We start from the raw sequence: 7,942 nt of genomic DNA, 5'->3' as shown, positions 1-7,942 counted from the left end.
CTGCTCAAATGTCTACGTATATGTAGCAAACGGTCACATTTGCTCTTCTAGGGAGAGTTCTAATGTAGTCCTTTGCACTGTGATGAAGATGCACTATTTTAGACGATTAGTTCCATTTGCAAAATGAAAAAGAAAGCTCAGTCCTTTTCAAAAAGAAAAGCTCAGCATCTCCTCAGATAGATTTTATTTGATAGTCTAATACCTTGGCCTTGTTCCCATCTTTCCTTATTACAGTATACTTTTATCCTTCAAGAGACTTGGTCCTCTTGAAAACACAGCGGGTGTTAAAAAAAACAGACAAAAGGGACATTTTTAATAAAAAAGTTTGACAGAAAAAACTCCACATGGTTAAAAATGGGGAAAGATGAGGATTCTATAGAAAAGATACAATTCTTCTTTATCAAACTAAGATTATTTTTAGGCTCCAGAGAATTGCCTCTTATACTCCTTCAACAATACATGAGACGGAGGTACAAGACTGTCCACAGTAACAAGTGAGGAAGCCATGTCTTTCAGAGAAAAACATCTGGTAGAAGGGATGCCCTCTGTGACCAGATTTATGTTCAAGACAAGCAGCAATAGGAACAGAAGTGATGAAAAAAGCTTAGTTGAAGTTTAGTTAAAAATTTGCCTAAACAGACCAATTAGACTATACATAAAAGGGCAAGAAAGCCTAAATCAAAATGGAAAGTATTCCCTGACCCCATGGCTGTGGGCTGGGCACAACATAAAGAGAAAAATACATCAGTAAGTGTTCTTGTCAGCTTGACTTAGTTAATCCAGATGTTTGGAAACAGAAAGTGCCTTGAGCTATGCAATGAACTGTCTGCTAGATTTGGGCTTGCAATATTGAGCACAGGTTCAGTCTATGGTTAACTCGAACTTCTACAACAAAAGTAAGAGACAATTAGTACTTTTTGTGCAAATCAACCTGCTTGTAACTTGTCTGATAGTCAGATCAGCAGCTTCTAATTTGTTCTGATCATATAAAAGAGAATGTCTGTTCTCCTTGTACATAAGCTCCTTGTAGGAATAGGAAGCTACTGTATGCATTCTTTGGAACTGTTAATCTCACACCCATTAAAGAAAATTTATAGCTTAAATTGCCCCCTGCAATTATGTCCTGCACTACTAAATATTTTCCAGACTTTCATTTATCTTCCAGTGGAAATTATTCTAAAGTATATACAGATTGTGACCAAATTTTTTTTGAGATTGCCTAGAAAAGGCATTCTGTTGAAGCAGGTCCAAACTAGGACCATGGAGATTATAAAAACTGGGATTTTCCAATCTGGAGAAGTGAAGGTTTCAATGAGACTTTATAAGAAAATGGAGACACACAGTTTAGCAGGGCTCTTTGTGAAAGAACAAGGGGCAATGGTTTTAAGCCAAAGATTGGTAGATTTAAGTTAGATATAAGGAAGAAGGTTTTTTTTTTTTGTAAGGAGGAAATTTTTATAATGGTAGACACTGAAACAGAAATGTGTTAGATACCCCATCCCTGGAAACATTCAAGATTAGATTGGAATAGGCTCTGAGAAACCTCACTTGCAGGGGTTGGACTAGATGACCTTTAGAGGTCCTTTCCAATGCAAGCTATTTTATAATTCTATGATTTATGTGTCTCTATATCTCTGATTCATGTGCTTGTGTTCTCAGGCAGGGGGAACCTCGGAAATGGCCTCTGAAGGGATACAAAAAGAGATGGTTTGAAGGCAATAATACTGAGATGTCAGCCAGTTCCCACAGCTGCCCACACTCCTAGGAGTAAGAGGAAAGAGAGGGAAGTGTGTTAACTTCTAGAGCCATTTATTCATCCCCCAGGGTTCCCTTGTGGAGGTTCTGCTCCTTGGCCCTTCTAATGCAGCCCTGTGCCTAAAGGTATTTGTTATAAAAAGCAACATAATGTGCACAACACTGCAGTCATTTTTAAGACTGCGCAACATCAGCTTGAAGAGGTTTCTTTATAACATATTTAATGCCTGATTATGCAAATAGAATAAAGTTTTTTTTGTTTTTTTTTTTTTTTTGTTACATGAGTATATAATCTTTAAATGTTTACAATCCAAGCAACTTGAAAATGTTGGCTTTTTTCCACTTTTAAAGGTTATACATCCCAGTAATCTCCACAAATACCAAGCTGCAATAACATGTATTTAAACTTCAAATGTCTCTGGCAAAACAACTGCTTTTAATCATACCCTGGAAAATGTAAATGTAGTTTCAGGGGTGACAAATGTCTTATGGCAAGCCAGGTTCTCTCTCCTTTACTCCTACAAATTTGGGCTCAGAAAAAATCATTCTATTTAAGGAGTAAAACCCTTCATAAGTGAATAAAAGTGGTAGGAACACTTTCCCTGTTAGCAGATGGCATTTTGATAGCTCTATATATGGCTCTAGATATCCCTCTCCCTGGAGACAAGAGCTATAATTTCATTACAGTGTTCTGAAAAATGGCACAGAGACATTGCATGGTCTATAAAACCTCTAAATGCAGCAGTGATACTTATGCCAGCTCTTCCCTTTCCTCAGACTTTTTGTGAAATATAGACATTTTTGGTTGGAAAAACTGACAATCCCCATGAGTACCTGATCAAGCTGCTGAAATGACATGATTTGACCCTGGGTACCCTCTTGGACCCCAGTCATTGATGTGTGTGATTTCTGAAACAGTATATTCTGATCCCAAATCTCTGCTCCTCTTAATAACTACAGGTACAGAGAGAGGCTGGGGAGATGAGAAAGAGCCACATTAACATGAATTATTTCCTGTTGCCTCTGTAGGTTGTCTTAGTTCTTCCACATCTATTCAAGATGTGCATAGCTTTTGTTTACCAGTCTAGTGGTAAACATAAATTTGAAATAGCAGGTGACAACCTGACCCCTACCCAATGGTTCTTGGACAGTTTCTTTCCACCTCTAAATTAATCTCTTTTCCTTAAAGGTGAGATTAGTGTGAATCAGAAGTGAGAGCAGAAGACATTGATCACTCCACAAAACTTACTTCTTATTTTTTACATGGATGTAGAGGGAAATGATGAATGATCAAAATATTTGCTCTTATACCTTACTGAATTAAAATCACGTCTCATCTGCCTTCAATATGTGTTGATCTGCTTATTCAGAGTGACTAGTTCTGTCCTTGTCACTAAATAATATCACTGGCTATTTGGTAGATGAGGAAGAAAATTAAATGCTTAGGAAAAAAAATAAGGCATTTTTAAATTCTAAGCTTTCCTTCATAATTATATTTTCCTTCAAACGCTGTTTCTAAAGCTTGAGTGTAATTCCTGATCAATAAGCAAGTATAAATATAAGTATGTCTATGTGAAGTATATATTAGAGGAAACCAAGGCAACTCATTATTTTATCACAGAGCAGGAGTTCATTTCAGAACTTTAAAAATAGGACAGAATAATATTGATCACTACTTTGTTTTTTTAATTGATATTATTTTTGAAAAATAAATCCCATGGCCCAGTCCTCCATAAAGCAAGTTAAATAATTCAGTTTATTAGAAAAATGTTAAAGATTTTTATCTCGCATATTTTCTATATTTATGAAATATATATTTAGGAAATTTGGTGACTACAAGAAAAGGGACTGGAATTACATCTGGTGCAGTGCAAAGACCAAAACAGGCCAAAACTAACTTCACAGATGTTATATATATATATATATTTATTTATATATATATAGATATATATATTGATTATGAGTTTCTAAAGCAAAGGAAAGTGTCAAGCATATTTTTTGCTACAGAAAACCACACAGCAGTCTCAGAAATGTGTATGTAAAATAGTAATTTTTAAAACTGGGAGTGAATTATTTGTACTTATTTTAATCTGCGAATATTTTTCATCAGGAAAATTTATGAAGATGAACTAAATCTTGGCAGTTTATATATCCTGCCAATTTGCTTTAAGTGATGATAAAACCTCTTTATAAGGCTAGCAGAAGTTATTTGTAGATAATTGCTTATGACTTGGTGATGATCTCTGCAGACTGAGACTCCAGGCATCTGTTACTTTTTGCCACACTGTCAGCCATCTTGATCAACAGATTTGAACACTCAGAAGCTTGTACAGCTTCGAGAAAACAGTGATGGACCTAGATTTTGTGAGATTGTCTGTGTGAAAGTGGAACATTTAGCCTGAACGCTTTGTCAAAACCCAACAAAAATAGAAAAACTATTTGCAAAAATTCTCCTCTCTTACTGAACCCTGTTAGCATTTCATTAAAAATTTACTTGGTGGAATCTTATTCAAACTATCTGCAACAACTCCCGTATCATCCGCACCAAGACTGAATCTTTGCAGAAGAATCAGACCTGTGCCCATGTATAATATACAATATATAATATAATTCTGCTGGGTAGCAAGCAGCACCTTCAAGGCTGCTGTTTCTATCCACCAGTCCTGAAGATGGGACAAGGCACAGATTGCTCAACGGGAAATTTAGTTTCAGCAGAGTGCATAATGTATGCCAAAGGGCTCAAGGAAATAAACAGAGGATAACGGGCCCTTTGTTCTGCTGTAGCTGTGTACAATTTGCAAAGAGTTGTTTAATTCTGACTGATTTTCTTTTCATATCATGTTTGCATGTTTTTAACCTTTTCTATGCTTGTGAGCTTTCAATTCAGTAGTGAACAATATTCTACTGAAGCTGAATGCTTATCTTGCAGTTTTCAAGTTATTGCATGCAACTTGCAGAAGGATTTATTTTGTTAACTCTCTCAAGTGCATAAATACTATTAATGACTAATGGTTCCCTCTGCTAGACTACTGACTTAATACTGACCTACTGACCATCTTCTCTTCATCTTAAACAGTAAGATTTTTTTTTTCTGTCTGCCTGCCACCCCAATGGAAAATATTTTCATAGCCAAAACCTTTTTTTGACCTGTTTTGCAAAACACAGAATAGTTTGAGGAATCTGAAGCTCAGCATTTGCAGAGTTTTGTCACTTTCTACAAAATCTGCCCTAAGTAGTCATATCAACAGAAGTGCCTTTGTGATGCATATATGATATAAAATACAAAAAAAAGACACAAAATGCAAATTACAGAAATTAATATAAGATATAAAATGCTATCTATATGTATACACATGTGTATAGACAATATATATGTATGTATATGTGGGGATATTTTTCTGAAATGCTGTTGTATGTCTTCTTGCTTTAAAGCAAAGGTTATTCAAGCTAGACAACTTTTACTAGTTTTCACATTACTCAATCAACTTCCTAAAGAAATGAGTGATCCTATATTAAGCTCTGGCCATTGTCCATGTGGTATCATTTGTTATATGCTACTTTCTGCACTCTCTTTAATTTCTAATCTTACCACCTTATAGATACTGATTACTTAACTTTTTATATACAAAGAAAATATTATCACTGCTCATGTTGGATGTTTAATGTCATTTTAATCTATGGAGGTGACCTAGGGATTCTCATTCCATAGTATTTTATTTGCTCCTATGAAGAACATCTCTATCATTGAAAACAGTGCTGTGCTAGTTGTGTTCAAATTTGTGTGCTGTTATATTCAAATTGCCTTTTTTCAGACAGGACTCGTAGTTCCCATGTGGTTTTTTTGAAGAAGAAAGAAATTGTTAAACTTCTAAATGGGTATATTCACTTCAATGTTTGCTGGTCTGTTATTTTTGTTCATCATTTCAACCATGATTGCCCACTAACATGTCCCACATAATATGCTCTCACATCAAATTAGGTGGAGATACACTCTTTATTGTTGATAGTAAAAACTGACTCATTTGACATTGTCAGTTTAGCAGTACACTTGGCTTCCTAATCTACTAGAATTCTGCTTATTTTATATACAGCATAAATTTCTTAGAATTCTACTTTTGACATACACAAATAAACTTTTTGTATGGATGGGTCATGACATAGGGGAAGAGATTTTTATGGTGTATTTCTTAGATCATTAACTTATGTGAACGATTCAATGACCTAACAGAAAAAAAAATTGTAAAATGTCTAAAATTTAAAGTCAGAGTTCAAAATGGAAATCAAATTCCCTTTTATTTTTTTTTAAGTGAGAATAACAAGATATCAAACATAACTCCCAGAGGGCAGGCCAAATCATAGGCAGGCAAAGCCTTTAAATCTGGCCAAAATTCTAGGTAAATGCAAGAATCATTATCTGAAAGCAACAAATAAGATTTGGCTGAATGACTGTTGTGATCCCTTTTAAACTCACCTATCTGTGAAAAAGAAAAGTACTGTCTTTGATTGTCCTGTGGCAATTTGTTCTGTCACATACTGTACATGATCTTGAGACAAATAAAACCACAGGAAGGAAAATAGGAAGCCAGTATTTGGACTAGAAAATGCAACAGATGTTAAAATGTTAATATCCAGTTCTATGCCTGCCTGTACAACATATGTCAAATCTTCAAGAATCCAGACACTTGAACTTGTAGTGATTGAACACATAAATTTTTAGAAATAAAGCTCAAAGTTGTTTAGATAATCCAATAAAAAGGACAAAGAAAAATCTGATGTTTCGTCCTCTTTGTTCTGGTGGGTACAAAATGTTGTGCTGTAGATATCCACACTCTTTTGAAGTGTCTGAAAAACTGCTGGTATTCCCCTTAGCTTGGAGAGGTCCAAGTACTGCTATTGGTACTGTCATTATGATGCTGTATAAATGGTCTAGTCATGGTTCAACACACAGTTTGATTTGTCATTGGTGTGATCATGTAAAGCAAAAAGTTAGATTGAATTTAACAAATATATCAACAGTATGACTTTTTACACCTGCATCGATTTGTGAAATGAGCAAATGCTAGAAAAGCTTTAATCCTGTTATTACTTATATTTTCAATTCAGTGGTCAAAATTAGACGTCATGCCTCAAAAACTGCATCTGTGAACTTCTTTGAGAGCTTCTGAAGGATTACAAAAGTCCAAAGCACCCCGAGTTCTATCCATAAGCAGAAGAACAGCATCTCTGCAACATCTCTGCTTGCAAAGATGAGGACTTGATGTGAGCATATTTCTTTTTTATTCTGGACAACATGTATTAACAATTCTAAGAGTCTGAGGCAGTCACACTAATAAGGAATGAAATGGTAGTTTTGAGGTAGCTGACCATCCCTTTATCTCCTTGCCTTATTCACATCTGCCCCAGAACAGCTAGATGTGAAACGTTGCATTAAGTAGACTAAGTGACTTGTCTCCTCTTGTTGAACTCTGGAGCCACAATTTGTCTTGGCAGCTACACCTGAGTGCTGCCAACATCTCAACTTTCAGAATCCCAGAGGGGCAGCTTGCCCTCTGTAGCAGTACTACTGGTCCAGACAGTTTTTCTGGGAGGTAGTGTGTTAAAGAGAACAAAACTCTTCAGACTGCTCACCACCCACCACACGTTGGCTGGTGACTGGTCACAGGATTAGTGACAACCAAGTTGCTACTGCCAGTAAATCTTCTGCAACAAGAAACAGGTAAGCAATGTTGTGCTATTTTTAAAATGTCATCATTCCCCTTCCCCCAAGATTCCAGACCACACTGAAACATAAAATAGCTGGTGGATTTTTATTTCCAGGGTCCTTACTTGGTCCTTTTTGTAAAGAGTTGAGAAACACCATTTTGTGTATTTGGTACTATTCCTAGCACACCTATTTGCTGGTAAGATGCACACCAATTGCTGGTAGCAGGTAGGGTCACCAAAAGATAAAAAGTGAAAAAACCCACCTTCAGAGAAGTAACTAAAGAAAAAAGAGAACCGGCTTGAATGAAAAAAGAATGGTGAAATGTATGCTTTAAACACATAATTGGCTGTGTTGCACTAGGAATTTTAAATGTTGCCTACCCTAGTCATGCTTAACAGTTGGTCCATCTTTTTCTGTGAATGTTGTCTCAGTTATTTAATGATTTTTATTTTCTCCCTTTTTGTTTGTCGGGACCGACATTGA

The sequence above is a fragment of the Ammospiza nelsoni genome, chromosome 5 (genome assembly GCF_027579445.1).
Source record: "Ammospiza nelsoni isolate bAmmNel1 chromosome 5, bAmmNel1.pri, whole genome shotgun sequence".
Lineage (NCBI taxonomy): Eukaryota > Metazoa > Chordata > Aves > Passeriformes > Passerellidae > Ammospiza > Ammospiza nelsoni.
Note: the sequence above shows the minus strand (reverse complement) of the source record.